The sequence below is a fragment of the Sphaerodactylus townsendi genome, linkage group LG04 (assembly GCF_021028975.2).
Source record: "Sphaerodactylus townsendi isolate TG3544 linkage group LG04, MPM_Stown_v2.3, whole genome shotgun sequence".
Classification (NCBI taxonomy): domain Eukaryota; kingdom Metazoa; phylum Chordata; class Lepidosauria; order Squamata; family Sphaerodactylidae; genus Sphaerodactylus; species Sphaerodactylus townsendi.
The window spans coordinates 90,404,679-90,421,012 of record NC_059428.1 but is presented as its reverse complement, the minus strand read 5'-3'; the positions used below and the strand labels follow the sequence as shown (position 1 = coordinate 90,421,012).

Below are 16,334 nucleotides of genomic sequence, written 5' to 3'. Positions count from 1 at the left end.
TAAAATGTTATATTTATGCTGTGTGGAATCCACCTGTGTGTCCTCACCTGTGAAACTTGGGATTCATGAGTAAAGAGGGCTAGTCCTCTGCATCTCACCAAGTGCCCACACTATGAGTGGGGGCCAATGGTGCTTGCCTGTCAGTAGCACAAATATCCCTCCTTTTTTGGTTCAGTTTAAAGATAAATAAGCTTGGCCTTTTTATTTATCTCATACGATGGCTTTGATTTTTTTTTCATTTATGTTGCTGCTTGCAATTGTTGATGTGAATAATGTTGATAATAGCATGCAAGAGGGCAATTAAAAGTATCCGAATAGAGTTTGTTTGAAAGATTAGTGCTATGGTGTTTATTGGATCTGACAATTGTGAGCAAAAAAGATAAAGCAATTCTATCTCCAACAGTATTATACTAGCATGTGGTATGGCTTGCTTTCATGGCCAGTGGATTTATTTTACTAACTTAATCCTTGCCTTGAATGCTCCCAGTTTCTAGCATTGTATTTGTAGTACATAAATTCACTCAAAATCAGGTTTATAGGTCAGTATTTTGCATCTGCAACTGTATTAAAAGTATATGTGAATTATTGCTTTGTCTGTTTGAATTACCATTACACACAGACTTTGAACAGGTTGCAGAGCCATATTGCTAAGTACTACAAAATATACATAGAAGCAGGAATGAGATTGCATTTTGGAAGATTCAGACACAGCAGATGGATAATGGAAGCACATTTTAGCATCAAGCAGTTTATTGTATAACTTGTAGGAGTATCGGTACAAAATCAGTACAAACTGCACTCTCAACAAGTTGTCTTCTTTGTAACCACTATAATATGATAGTTCTTTGCAGAAAAAACTACTATACTGTTCTTGCACTGAACACTTAAATAGCAAATGGGATTCTGTCTGCTGAACTGAGGTTTAATCTGTCAGTGTTGTGCTACCACAGCCATTCAGGAGATCATACTTTAGGTTGCTGACTTTAGAACGACAGACATAATGGTATGTAGATATTTTGAGAATTGTTATACCTTGTTCCAGCAGCAGAAGCAGTTTCTCATTCTCTTTTAAATTATTCTTTCATAATCATTCCATCTTACTAATAACATGGTCTAAACATGGCAAACTAATGTTCTGTTCTTATTAAATGCTTCATAGTGATCACCTGGCGAGTCAACTGTGTTGATCTTACTTCTATCCAAAATTATATCCCATTTTTCTTAGGGGAGGGGCAGTGGCTCACTGAAAGGGCCTCTGCAGATGGTCTAAGGTTCAATCTTTGACATCTCCAGTTAAGAGAACAAGGCAGTAGTTGACACGAAAAACATCTTCTTGAGACCTTGGAAAGCTACTGCCAGTCTGGATAGACAGTACAGATCTTGATGAACCAACCCAGTAAATGGCAGCTTCATATATGGTCATTTACAAATTTCTTCCCAATCAGGACCACCAAGGCCACTGTTTAACTCCCATCCTGTGTGGCTGAAATGCTCCTTTATGCCAGTCCCTGATCTAAGAACACTATTGGCTCTTGGGGAGTCATTGACTCTCTCATGTGAGCAGTCAATCAAAAAGGAGCTGCACAGGGTCATTTTACATCAGGTAAGGCTTCCAGCTTCCTGATGGAGCCTGAAGAACTTCCAGGACTACAACTTATCTCCACCCTATAAAGATCACTTTCTGGAGAAAACTGATGCTTTGGAGGGTGACTTCTATGACATTAGATCCCACTCTCTTCCCCAACCCCATTGTCCCCAGACTCCACCTGCAAATCATAAGTATTTCTCAACTTGTTGGCATCTCTAATAGAAGTTTTTGGTTGCATGCACACATGCCCATCATACCAGTGTATCTTGTAGAGTTTCCAGCCTCCAGTTGGGCCCTGGAGATCTCTCAGAATTACAACTGATCTCCAGACCACAGATATCAGCTCCTATGAAGGAAACTGGAAGTTTCAGAGGATAAATTATCTGGTATAAAGAATTTAGGATAAACATGTCCTAGAGTCATATCACATTAACATTATATTACCCCTGGCAGACAGCCTCCACTTAAATAGGGGCAATTCACTAAAGACAGAGCAAGAGAGAGTAACTAGGATCAATAACCTGTATTGTCCCAAGTGATAAATAGCAGTGATTGTAACTGGAATGGGATATATTAATAAAATCAAATGGATTGCAAATGATCAACATATACATATACATGTAAAGTTGACAAAAGCTAACTAGAGAACAAAGGAGGTGGTTGGATAGCATTTTGGCAAGGGTGATAATTACCAGTCTTGGAGACATTCACAAAAGCAGCACTGAGAAGAAAAATGGCCAGTTTTTCGGGAAGCAAAGGAAAGAACCCACACACAATTAGTAGTGAGTGGACTGACTCCTACCCATCCCCTAACTCCATCTTCCCCAGCATCACATGCAAATCTCCAAGAATTGCCCAGTCCAGATTTTGCAATTCTGCCTTGGGATCAAGCAGGAATCATTCCAGACTGATGAAAAGGCATAATTCCTCTTTTGCCTGCTTTTTGCCTGCTGGGGAAGAGATCTAGTTTTAAAAAGGGTGAGTATGAGCAGCATGACAACAGGCATAAGAAAAAATGGCAAGTACCTTCTTATGAAGGGCAATTGCCCTGTCAATTTCCAACCTCTCAAAGCTGACCAAGTAGGGCAGAGATACTCTCTTGCAGTTTGGTGGCATTGCTTGAAGTCTAATCCCAACCAGCATAGATCAATGAGGATTAGGTTGGCCGCCTTCTCTTCCCCAAATATTTCGGTGAGCAAGTGATGATACAAGAGACTCAATAATACTGCATAGTGAAGTTAAAGCCAGGCTGAGGTTCTCTGATCATTGAGAACCAAGCTGCTGTCCATAGTTATGCTAACATGCTTGACAATGGGTGGAATGGAATTGTTTATAATTTATGGTAGCATATCAGCTAATAATAACCTTGTGTAACCCCATTTCTTTGTTTCATAGCTTTATTTCAGAGTGCAAGTACAATATTTTTCTCAGATACATCACACATTAAACAAAAATATTTTATCACTGACAGCTTTTAAAGTAGTCAAATATCAAATAAGTGAAAACAAATACAGGTGATAGCCCATCACTTCAGCTAATAAATCAACCCTAAAGCACGGTGTATGTTTTCCTTTGGGAATCAACAGAACCAGATACACATTAAGTGAATATAGATTGTACATTTTACACACAATGTTTCGTGACATAAACATGAGCATAAACATGAGCAAAATGCATTGGAGGTGAAATTAGACTGAAAAAAGGAAGACAAGCCCTTACTGGTTTTTGTAAGAAGCAAAAAGAGCTGCTAGTAGTACCTTCTATGAATTGAAACATTTTTTAAAGGTTGGAATGATTCTCATGGAATGTCGCAGTGCATGGCAGAGTTCCCTGGGAAGAATGTAATTGCTGGCAATCAGCAAGAACATTTTTTTTGTTTTTTTATTCCATTTCGTTCAACCTGATTATCTTTCAGCGAGTGTTGTGCTCACTAGTGAATACAAAGGATCATATTTTTTTGCCAGCATACAGAAGGACAAAAAACCTTTGCATTTCATCTCATTCCGATGATATTGCAATATATTTCCCTCTATTGTGGGCAATCTGCTGTATAGCTGTTTGTGTTCCCAAACCATTTTTACAAGGCACTTTCCCTGTTGCCACACCATTGCGATGCATTACCACCACGTCTTATTAAAATGTAAAATGCAGCACTACTGGGTGTCAGGAGGATATCTGTGGAGCACAGCTGTAAGACTGACATGCAGAGAGTACTGATACATTAAAACTTGGCAGTCTTCCTAGCAGACCATTGTTTTGGTCAGCTTGTCCTCCAAATAGGAAAGTGAAAATATGGTGTGTGAATTTTGCATTTCCACACAGTCAAAACCCTCTAAATCATTCTAGTACTCAGTGCAAAGTGGACTTGAGGTGAATATTAATTCTGTTTCTATTAACTTGAACACTTCCCAACTGAATAGGTGTAAGAACCCTCAGTTGTACAATTACTAGTCATTGGCTGTGCCCTCTTGTTTTTTCTTCATGGACTGAAATTGTAAAATAGCACATGTGATGAGCATGGGAGGGTGCACCCCCCCCCCAAGCCATGTCCCCTGCCTCCCTGCAGGCCGGCTTTCAAAAGCCAGCCTGCACGGAGGCTGGGGGCATGGCTCAGCCCTGCCCTTACCCATGCCCCTGAGTGCAGGAGGGTGCAGCCCCACCCCAAGCCATGCCCCTGCCTCCATTCCGGCCAGCATTCAAAAGCTGGCCTGCACATAGGTTGAGGCTCTGGCTTGGCCCCACGCCTAAATTCCGCCCCCCACCCCTGAGTGTGGTCTCAGTGCAGGTCAGCGCCTCCAAGTCCCAAGCCCCACTGAAGGAGTTGTTCCCAGGCACCATCCCCCCCCCCACACACACATGCTTCTGGGCCTTGGTCTGGTAGATTTAGTTCTTAATGCTTCACTCACAGTTTACTTGCTTTCCTGACCTGTTACAGCACTGAAAAGATGCTCTTTGGGAGCCAAGGACTGTAATAACAGCATGAAGGGAGAAGCTAGTAGTTTGCAGTGGAAGGGGGGAATTTTCACACACATACATTGACAATCAGTCCCCTTTATGTTACATGTGTCTATAAAATCATGTATAAAAAGCAGAGAACTAAACTCTGAGGCAAAAATATGAACAAATATGAAGAGATAAAATATTCACCCATCCCTAATTTATACTCCAGAACTGAACAGCTGTAGTTTATCACTGGCATTCTCTCTCTCTCTCTCTCTCTCTCTCTCTCTCTCTCTCTCTCTCTCTCTCTCTTTTTAAAGGATGCAGCTGGTCAAAATGTTTTCTGAGAAAGCAATTATATCTGCTGCTAAGCTTCCTCATTTGTTGATGTTGTTGTTTACCTATAGGAAAATATGGAAGAGATAATACTTGTTTTTCACTTAATTTCTTCTTCCTTCAGGTATCCAGTGGTTTCGTCCTGTGCATTCTAAATCACAATCTGTGCAGATGTGAACAGAAACAAACAATTGGTCAGTGCACTGCCGAGTATAATTTTATTTTAACAATAACTATTACTCATTCCTAGACAGTGTACTTTAGGTAACATAATAATGCTGAAGGTTTGGAGGCATTGCTAAGGAATTGAGGTCTTGCTGATGCATCATTAAAATTACATAAAATACTGTGTGGAACTTTGAAACTTGCTAGCCCAAGCAAAACTAACTCCGAGCCATTGCTCTCCCTATTCTGATCCAATCAATACACAGCACCTTTCACAGCCCACTGGAAATAATAAATTACCACAGAATGACTGAAAATCAACAATAGCACTGCCTTGTGGAATATCCTGCTTTTTTCTGATATTTTGTGATGAAATTCCTTAAAGCTTCTCTGCCACTTCAAACACTTTTGAAATGATCCTGATTTTCTTTGAAGTGGCTATTACTAACCCTGGTTTTAAACAAGCTGGTCTAAGCAGTCTCTCTGTTTATTTCATTTTATCTGGGTAATCCTCTTCGCAACACTCAGTGACACATCTATCAGTTTTCTCTGATCAAGACTTTCCAGGAAGTATTTAGAACATTGTCTGTCTGCTGTCATGAAATCTCCATTTAGATGCTAATCAGCTTTGTTGTCAGAGATAAAGTTACCCAACTTTCGTTTATGACATCATTCATGACTTGCTCAACTCTAATAGGCATTTCACAAGCCATTCATCTGGCAGTTTCTTTCCAACTTGTAAAATATTTTTGGCTCATTACCAGCAGTGAATCATGTACCATTTGTCCAGTCCCACAGGCATGTGATGGTTACATAAGAGATAGAATCCTGGAATCCTAGAGTTGGAAGCATAGGCATAATGCCCATTGGGCAAGGTGGGCGGCTGCCCAGGACATCACCTTGTGGGGCGCATCAAAATGCAGAGTTCGTTTTTATGTATTTTTAGTGGTTTTCAATTTTTGGCCTGCAGGGGGCGCAGTTTGTAGGCTAGTGGCACCAAATTTTCAGCGTATCATCAGGGGACTGTCCCTATGATACCCACCAAGTTTGGTGAGGTTATGTTCAAGGAGTCCAAAGTTATGGACTCCCAAAAGGGGTGCCCCATCCCCCATTGTTTCCAATGGGAGCTAATAGGAGATGGGGGCTACAGATTTGAGTGTCCATAACTTTAACCCCCCTGAACCAAACTGCACCAAACTTTGGGGGTCCCATAAGGACAGTTTCCAGATGGTACCCTGAAATTTTGGTGCCAATATATCCAAAGATGCACCCCCTGCAGGAACATCTCAGAAATTTGCCCAAGAATCTTTGTTCTGCATTGAGTTTTCTGTATTGCTGTCAATGGGGGTTGCAAGCTGGGGGGGCACATTTCTGAAGTCACAGTCTCAAAACTTTCAGGGTCTCATCAGGAGACTGCCCTGATGATACACCCCAGGTTTGGTGCAGTTTGGTTCAGGGGGGGCAAAGTTATGGGGCCTCAAAACTGTAGCCCCCATCTCCTATTAGCTCCCATTGGAAACAATGGGGGATAGGGGCACCCCCTTTGGGAGTCCATAACTTTGGACTCCTTGAACCAAACCTCACAAAACTTGGGGAGTAGTATAAAGACAGTCTCCTGATGATACACTGAATTTTTGGTGCTGATATGTCTAAAAATGCACCCCCTGCAGGCACCAATGTCCTGGTGCAAAAAAAATTGGCCCTTGGGGGGGGGAGGGCATCCAACTCAGGTTTTGCCCAGGGCTACAGTTTGCCTCGTTACACCCCTGGTTGGAAGAGACCACTAGAGCTATCTAGTTCAACCCCTGCCATGCAGGAATACACAATCAAAGCACCCTTGACAGATGGCCATCCAGCCTCTGTTTAAAAAAAAACCTCCAAAGAATGAGTCACCACCTCCCTTTGAAGCAGTGTATTCCATTTGCCCTTACTGTCAGGAAGGTTTTTTTGTAATGTTTAGGTGGAATTTCTTTTCCTGCACCTAGAATAAATTACTCCTTACTCCATCTTCAACATGACATCTTTTCAAATATTTAAACATGGTTATCATGTCACCCCTTAATCTCCTCTTCTCCAAACCAAACAAATCCAGCTCTCTAAGCTGTTCCTCATAGGGCATGAAATCCAAACATTTTACCATTTTGGTCACCCTCCTATGAACCCATTCCAACTTTTCAATATCCTTCTTGAATTGTGGCACAAAGAACTTGTAAACATAGCATTTCAGGTGAAGTCTGACCAATGCAGAATAAAGTGGTACTATTACATCCCTCGATCTAGACACTATACTCCTGTTCATGCAGCCCAGAATTATGTTGGCTTCCCTGGCTGCCACATTACACTGCTGACTCATGTTTGGTTCGTAAACTATTAAGACTCTCAGATCCCTTTTACATGTACTGTTGTGAAGCCAGGGGTCACTCATTCTATATTCGTGCATTTCATTCTTTTTCTGCTAACATGTAGTATCTTACATTTATCTCTGTTGAATTTTATTTTGTTAGTTTTGGGCCAGTTGTCTAATCTGTCCAGGCCATTTTGAATTCTGATCCTGTCACATGACATATTAGCTACCCCTTCTAATTTGGTGTCATCTGCAACTTTGATCCCCTTCGGGGATCGGGCGGTATAGAAATTGAAACAATAAATAAATAAATAAATAAAAATAAATTAGCCCTCAGTTCTATCATCCAAATGACTGATAAAAATACTGAATAGCACTGGGCCCAGGACAGAACCCTGTGGCATCCCACTAGTCACTTTCATCACTAAAGATGAACCATTGGTGAGCACCCTTTGGATTTGGTCAGTCAACCAATTACAAATACATCTAACAGTAGCTTTTTTAGCATTCATTTTACTAGCTTGCTGGCAAGAATATCATGGGAGATCTTGTCAAACACCTTTCGGAAGTCAATGTATACTATATCAACAGCATTCCCATTACCTACCAAACTTGTCATACTATCAAAAGAAAAAAAAGAGAGTGGATAATATTACTTTGCCATGACTTGTTTTTGAGAAAGTTATATTGACTTTTAGTGATCACGGTATTCCCTTCTTAACGGACTTATGCAAGTTACAGTGGTGAATTTGCCTAGGGACGTGGGGTACCCCTTGTCCCCAGGCGCACCGATTAAAGTCACATGGGGGGCGCCAAAATGTCCCCCACAGTTACCCACCATGCCTCAGTCCAGCAAGGACGGTGGCCTGGAATGTCCAGTCCAGGGGGCGTGCAAAATCCCCACCCTCCCAGGCATTCTCCTGACCTCTGCAGGGGCTGTGAGTCATCAAGATCAGAAGCCTCGGAGGCGGGAGCTCCTCCTCCCTCTGAGCCGGCATGCCTTGCCTTCTCTTCCGGCCGGCCTGCAAACAGTCACAAGACTTCTCCCCGGGCTGGCCAGCACAGAAGAAGGCAAAAGCTGAGAAGGGAAGCCAAGTGGGAGCCCAGCAGCAGCAACAACAGGTGGTGGCAGGTGAGCGAGGCAGCGAACCAGCCCATGATCGCTCCCCCCCACACACACACAGCCGGACTTGTCAGCCTTTCCTTGGCCTCACCCGCCTCGCCAGTGTTTGCTCCGCGAGCGCGCCCATGGCCCACAGGAACCAGTCCGGCTGTGGAGGGGGGGAGTAATGGGCCAGCAATGCGGACAAACTGTGGGCGCCCAAGCACCGCTGGAGGCAGGTGAGAGGCACTGGCAGCCATCTCTCCCCCCCCCACACACAGCCAGACAGTGGGTGCGCTCAAGGAGCCAACACTGCTGGGGGCAGGTGAGGAGGGGAGCTGAGGAGGAGCCCCTAGACCACCCAATGTTCCCTGTGTGGGAGTGAGGGTCTCTCCACCCAGCAAACCAAACTGCACCCTATCCCTTCCTCCTGCCACTCCTCTTTTTCAGCATCCCCTTTGCTGTCCAGATCCCTGCTCTTTCCCTTTGCCAGGGCTGGGCTTGGAGTGGGGCGGGGAGAGTTCCCTGTCCCCCCCCCCGCTGCCCCCAGGTTCTGCTGCTGCCCTCCTGGAGGGGTGCTGCACTCTCTGGAGTGGGGGGGGGGACGCTGGGGACACAAGACACGCATTCCCACAAGAAGCGAGTGGATCGGCGCCCTTGGCAGCCCTTTGTTGGAGAGGGTTTGGTCCCCTGTCAAACTAAGGGAGGAGGAGCTTTCGCGCGCCTGGGAGGACAAACTCAAAGTTCAGGGGTGGGTTGCAATGCCTGGCTTTCCCTTCCTCGGGCTTAAAGGTGCCAGCTCGGGTGGTGTTTGTGTGTATGTGTTTGTGAGATGCTCCTTTCTGTTCATGCTCGCCTGCAGGTGCCATGGGTTATTTTTACACAAACACTGCCATGTGTATGCCAGGCGGTGCCCTCCCCCCGCCCGGGGTTGCTGCTGTTGCTGAACCTCCTTCCCCCCAGCCCAACCGCTCTGCAGATCCTCCCCCAGAAGCACCATGGGTGTGCACACATACATGCCAGTCTGCAGAAATGGCTTTGCGTCCCACAACCCAGCCCCCAGGCGCAGGGGTTCTCCTGTAAAAGTGGGATTTTGAGGTAGGACCCTGCAGCAGGCAGGTTAAGCAAGTTAAGAAGTGGGAGGGGAGCAACGCTCAACTGGCACCTTGGGGGGGCATCCCTGAAAGGCAGCATGGGGCTTGACAGACAGCTGTGACCCCCGCCCCAAGGGAAATGCATCTGCCCCATGCCAGACTTGAATACATGACTGTTTGTTTTGAGTTTGTGCCCATAGGAGTGGCTGAATAGGCAGGGGGCTGCTGCAGGGGAGCATCCCGCTGGAATGCACTGGCACCACTCCCTGGGTTTGAGAGAGCCACTTGTTTTTCTCAGGTGCCGCTTGGTCGCTGGGCTGGGCTGGGCTGGGCATCTTCCGCAAAGCTGGGCTCTCCTGCTTTCCCAGAAACACCAGAGGAGGAGGAAGATCATGTGCTGCATTGCAAACCATGGAAGCAATCAGTTGGCACTGCCAGGGAGAGCTAGAGGCTGAAGTCTTTGGGGAGGGGGGTTTCCTTGTTTGGCACCAGCCCCCTTTGCCCTTGCAGTGCCCAAAACCCTGTTTGCCTCACTCCAGGCAGTGTTGGGTTACACGGGCTGAGATGCTTTTTTGGGGAAATTGCTTGGGAATCCCTGCCTACTATGCCAGCGGGGTGAATTTGCCTGCTGCTTTGTGGCTCAGCAGTGAGTAGCTGCGAGCATTGGATGCGATCCGTCAGTAGTGGCAAATGGGATGCTTGGAACTGTGAACAATCTCTGCCGGGGCTCCTGTGGATTTCTCAGTAAGCTTTGCAAGTGTGCTGGTGCGTAGGGGGGATTCAGATGGGAGCATAGTGTGGGGCTTTCCAGCATAGTGTAGTGGTTAAGATCTAGCCACTGGATGACTTACAAGCAGTAAATTCAGGCTATGTTTCCAATGTTGGGGGGCAATTGGAGGTGCTGGATATAACACCATCAACGTATCATCTGTTCCCACATGGATCAAAAGGGTGGCTTTGACAAGTCTTGGCAGTTTCTTTGTGACATCATGGACTTTTCCCCAGGTAGACAGCACACCTCTCAAGACATCTTGTCAGGCCTGTAAATCACTGCTTCTGTAAATCACCTACAGGGGTTTTGCAGGGGCCATTCCATGCGCGGAACCTTCTTTCACTTACACATTCTCCAAAACAGTTGCTCATGTGCTTCTTCCTTATCCTCACTGGCAAAGGAGAGAATTTCAAATTGATTCCATAGCTTCAAACTCACAGAATATTCTCTGGTCCCTCTACTTCTATGTGCAACATTCCTCCAAACACCACCCACTTCCTGTGTTTGAGAGCTGCCCTCTCACTAAGAGAACTCCTCAGAGTGTTCTCTACCCAGTACTGTCAGCTCCATTCTCTAGGGAAACCTAATTTTTCTTAATGTGCTGAGGAGTATATATGTGCACCTCAAGCTGCTGGACCTTGTCTTCCAAAAGAGCAACCAATTTGTACTTGTTGAAGGTAGAGCCACCCACATCTTCTAGCAAAAAACAAACATGCCACAGCTGTTGCAGGTGACTGCAGAAACTCCCTGACCAACTATATTTAGTAGTCTTAAATAGTAGTCTTAAATAGACCTCCCTTTCTAAAAGTCTCACACTAAATTTCTCCACAAAATGATTGTTAGCCTTTCCTATTAGCTCCAGTTTACTGAGCTCCAGGGACTGTTATCTAGTAACTGAAACTTCTGCTCCCAATCAAGTCACCAATTCACCCTCTACTCTACATAGGATCCCCATGAGTTAGAAATCTATCTATATAAATTGAACAGTGTGTTTGTCCTTGATGGTCTCCCTCAGAAGCTGCTGGATGGATTGCCCCCCAATTTTTCACAGGACATCCCTCCCTGTTGCAGGAAGGTAATTGGACCTTCAAATCGCCGAAAGTCCATACCTGAGCCAGGTAATACGTCTTTTTCCTGGCGCACCAGGCCATGAAGCTGGCTGTGTTTAACTGTCACCCTTAGAATGTTCGCGCAGCCTGTCTGTCTGTGGCCTGAGGGCTTGGGATGCCTTTAGAATGTTTGCTCAGATGGCCAGAGATGAGCAGTGAAAACAGTAAATAGGTAATACTGTTAGGTAATACGAGTGGAAGTGAAACACTTACACACTTTGCCGTGTGAGATGTCAGTTGGGTTCCCCCCCTTACACGCAGGTAACTTTCACTCTCTGTGCCTCACCTACTGCTACCACACAATACACATCCAGCTCATCCTCACACACCTCACTCTGCCCTCCCTCACATCCAACCATCACTTACCCACTTCCTCACCCATATTTGCTACAGTTCTCTTTTACTAAAAGCGAGCTGGAGTTTGCCTTTTTCTTCTAAGAAAAGCTGTGGGGTGGGGGCGAACCAACACTACCGGCTCCACTTCTTTTGCATGTGGCCCTTTAAGAACCCAGGGAGGTGGCCTCGATCTGAGCACCTCACCACCCTGCCTCTGCTGCCTGACTAGGATAGCCTCCTTGCCCCACTTCTGCCTTACTCAAGCCAGGACTGTGCGTATCAACCAGCCTCATGGACAGCGGGATTCACACTCTGGACAGTTCCGTTGTGGAATGGAAAGGGTTACCTTATACTAAAAAAAAGACAGCACCATATAACAATGTGAATTGAAAAGGGAAAGAGGGATTCCATTTGACCACCCCAAAAGGCTATGCTGGAGATCATTGGACCTGCATGGACATCTGTGTGGGTTGCGGACTGTGATGAGAAGGACAATTGCCACAGCAACGCGTGGTCAGGCCCGCTAGTAGGTCATATAAGATTCCAAAGGTGAGACCACTAAATTCATTAAAATCAGGGACATTTAATTCTCTTAGGCCTTTACATTACATTAACACTACTTTGCATTAAATGGAAAAACAACTGGGGATGCAATAAGCCCAATTTGGGTGTAAGAATTTTCACCCATGGAGCAAATCTTCCTCTTCCTCTCCCACTAAAGCCCCCAGAACCCTTTGAAATATTCTTCCTGTCAAGAAGGGTATTAGTGAGTAAAGAAATATTATTAATTTTGTTATCTGTTATAACCAAAGGTAATTATGAATTGTAAACTATACTCTGATAATATAAATGGCCTTAACAATCCTAGGAAGAGAAAAGAACTGTTCCAATATCTAAAAAAGAGAAATTATGACATAATATGTCTCCAAGAATCACACATTAAGGAGAATGACGTGGGATTACTTAAGAATGATACCTTGGGGAAAGTTTTCCATGCTTCTAGTAAGAAAAAAAAAACGGGGAGTTGTATTCTATGTAAAAGAATATCTGAACCCAAAACTACTTTTTACAGGCAATGAAGGAAGAACTTTAATAATAGAAATTTCAATAAGGGGTGAAAAAACTATATTGGTAGGTATTTATGCCCCAACAGAGACAAGCAAGAAAAACAATTATTACTCTACCTTATTAAACAAGCTATTAGAATTTACAGAAGACAACTTAGTAATAATGGGCGACTTTAATGGCCTAATAAACCCCGAAATAGATAGGAAAGAAACAAGACAAAGTTAAAAAAAAGACCAAAAAAGAGACATAATGTCCTTACAAAAATCTTTTTCCAACTAGTGAAGAGAATTAAAGTGAAGGATGTTTGGAGACTCAAAAATGGAAATTCTAGGGATTACACCTTTTACTCTTATAGACACTAAAATACACTCAAGATTGGACATAGGTTTGGGCAACAGGAAAAGATTAACCAACAAATTACAGATATTAAGATCTTGCCAAAGTTCTTGTCCAGATCACAATCTGATTGAACTAGAAAGTGGCACAAAGGAAAAAGAAAAATCAGACTATGGAAATTAAAAAAATTGGCTAGTTAAAATGGAAGAACATCATAGCACAAAGCCAAAGAAACAATAATTACAAAGAGAGTTTTGGGATTTAAATAAAAAATTCCATAGATAATTTAAATATGTCCTGGGATTAACTTTTAAAAGCTACCATCTTGCGAGGAGGCTCATATATAAGCCAAGAAATAAAACAGGGAAAAAAATCTGGAGATCAACAGAGCAAAATTTATGGTCAAACCTCAAAATCTCGAGAATTGGAATTCCAAAAAAAACCCTAAACAAAAAAAACTGAAAAAGAATATAAGAATTAATAAGAGAGAACAATTGGAAGAAAGAAATAGAAGATCTCCTAATGCAAAACTTAAAGCCTTGAATCCAAATATAGCAATTACTTGCCCCAGGCTAATAAATCGAGGAAATGGCTCTCTTCAAAAGAAATAAGGGAGATAAATGAGAGTAAAAAATTATTAATATAATTAAAAAAATGGTATAAATATAACAGACCCAAAAATAATGGCTAAAAGGGAACTGAATGATTATTATTCTAATTTATATCAAAAAAAAGATTGATGTACCAGAAGAAAAGATAGATAGTTACTTAGACAGCCACAAAGCATATAAATATATATACCCCAAAGAAGACCTCGAGGGGGCTGAACTGCCCATTTACAGAGACAGAAATTGAACAAACAATTAATAAATTAAAATTAAATAAGTCGCCAGGTCCAGACGGTTTTACATCATTATTTTACAAAACATACAAAGAAGAAAATTTGAACATACTTACTGAACTCTTCAACAATATAACTTGGGCTAGAGATATCCCAGATACCTGGAAAAGAAATCATATCATATTAATTCCCAAAACAATAGATGAAATCCCTGAAGTAGACAAATTTAGGCCAATTAGCTTATTAAATGTCGATTATAAAATTCTGACATCAGTAATGTCAGAAAGACTAAAAAAAACTATCCGTAAAGTGGATAAAAGAAGAGCAAAGAGGTTTTCTACCAAACAAACATAGTAAAAATAACCTCAGAACGACTATTGACATTATTGAGATCCTGAAAGCTAAACCAAATAAAAAACTTGCCCTCATTTTCCTAGATGCCGAAAAGGCCTTCGATAAAATTAATTGGCTATTTATGTTAAAACTATTTGAAAAAATAGGATTAAAAGGGAACTTTTTGGATATAATTAAATTAATATATAGAGTCCAGAAGGCCACTTTAAAAATAAATGGTGAAGCTCATGATGAATTTAATATATATAGAGGTACGAGACAGGGATGTCCAATTTCCCCCCAACTATTCATATGGGTTTTAGAACTGCTACTACAAAACATCAGAAAAGACAAAAAATTAGAAGGATTACAAATTGGAGGAATAAATTATAAAATACAGGTGTTTGCAGATGACACGTTGATCATCTTAGACGATCCAATAAACAAAATTAAACATCTCTGGCAGACAATAGAGGAATTTGGCAACCTGGCAGGGTTCACAATTAACCAAGCAAAAACAAAGATTCTAGCATTTAATCTGAATAAAAAAAGAAGAAACTCAATTGGCAGAGATATCAGGCTGTAAAATAGTCCAGGAGGTTAAATATCTAGGAATCAACTTATCAAAAAAAACCAGGACATTTATAAGAACAATTATGTACGATTATGGAAAAAACTTAAACAAGATCTAAACAAATGGACAAACATTAACTTATCCACTCTAGGGAAAGTTGCATTGGTCAAAATGGCAATACTACCCAAACTGATGTACCTATTACAATCTATTCCATTTATAGACAACTTAAAACCCTTCAAAGAATGGAAAAGAGATATTAACAAATTTATATGGAAGTGGGAGAAAACCCCCTGAAGTTAAATTACAAAATAATGATTTCCAGGAAGGAAAGGGGAGGTATGTCTTTGCCAGACCTACATTTATACTATGTGGCGAATGCATTAATTTGGATAAAGGACTGGATAGAGTTGTCCAATATAAACATCCTAAATTTGGAAAACTATGACTTAAATTATGGCTGGCACGAAAGACTCTGGCTAATAGATGAGAACAAAAAATATAGATAATTTAATCAGCACTACATAAGGAAAGCATTAATCAAAGTGTGGGATAGATATAGATTATTGCTATATAGAACTACCCCCTTATGGCTTTCAAGTCTAGAAGCAATAAATATGAAAGGCTGGCAGAGAAACACCCGATGGCCAACATATAAAGAAACACTAGAATTTGATGGAGGAAAACCCAAATTAAAAGAAAGAACCGACATCCAAATAGAAGGGAAAGAATGCAATTGGTATACCTACTTGCAGCTCACCGACTGTTTCAAAAAAGACCAAAAATATACTGGTTTCCACCATAAACCCACTAAATTTGATGAGATTCTATCTAAAGGCAACAAAAACTAATAAGCAGGATCTATATGTATCTAATAGACCTAGAAACAGAAGACGAACTAGTGAAAAATACTATGTTACTATGGGCCAAAGACTTAGGAAGAAACATTGATTTAAATGAATGGGAAACAGTCTGGAAGAGAGCAAATACATCCATTCTAAGTATGGACATAAAAGAAAATGCATATAAGATGATACATAGGTGGTATTTAACTCCAGTAGCCATAGCGAAAATGAACAATACATACCCAATATGTTGTTGGAAATCACGAGAGAGATGTAAGGTACCTTCATCCATTCTTGGTGGCACTGCAAAAAAAGTTAAGAGATTTTTTGGTGTAAAATATACATACTTTCAAATGCAAAATTCTTAATTTACAATATAAAAGATGGAACCAGGGATTTACATATTTGTTAGGGAATTTATACAATGACATAAAAGAACTCCAACGCATTCTAAGCATAACTTGCCTTACGGTGACAGCAAGGTTTACTAATTGCGAAGCCAACTGGAAGAGTAAAGAAAGGTTCCATCTTTTAGATGAATGGTTAGAAAA

At 42.1% G+C, this 16,334-nt stretch overlaps 1 long non-coding RNA gene across 1 annotated transcript; it reads right to left on the bottom strand.

Moving 5' to 3' along the window:
* Positions 1 to 4,740: 4,740 nt before the first annotated feature.
* LOC125432036 lies at positions 4,741 to 16,088 on the bottom strand. Its single transcript, XR_007244382.1, has 3 exons — positions 16,026 to 16,088; positions 14,148 to 14,192; positions 4,741 to 5,027 (listed from the first exon to the last, which is right to left on the bottom strand). It is a non-coding gene; the product is annotated as an uncharacterized LOC125432036 (long non-coding RNA).
* Positions 16,089 to 16,334: the final 246 nt, after the last annotated feature.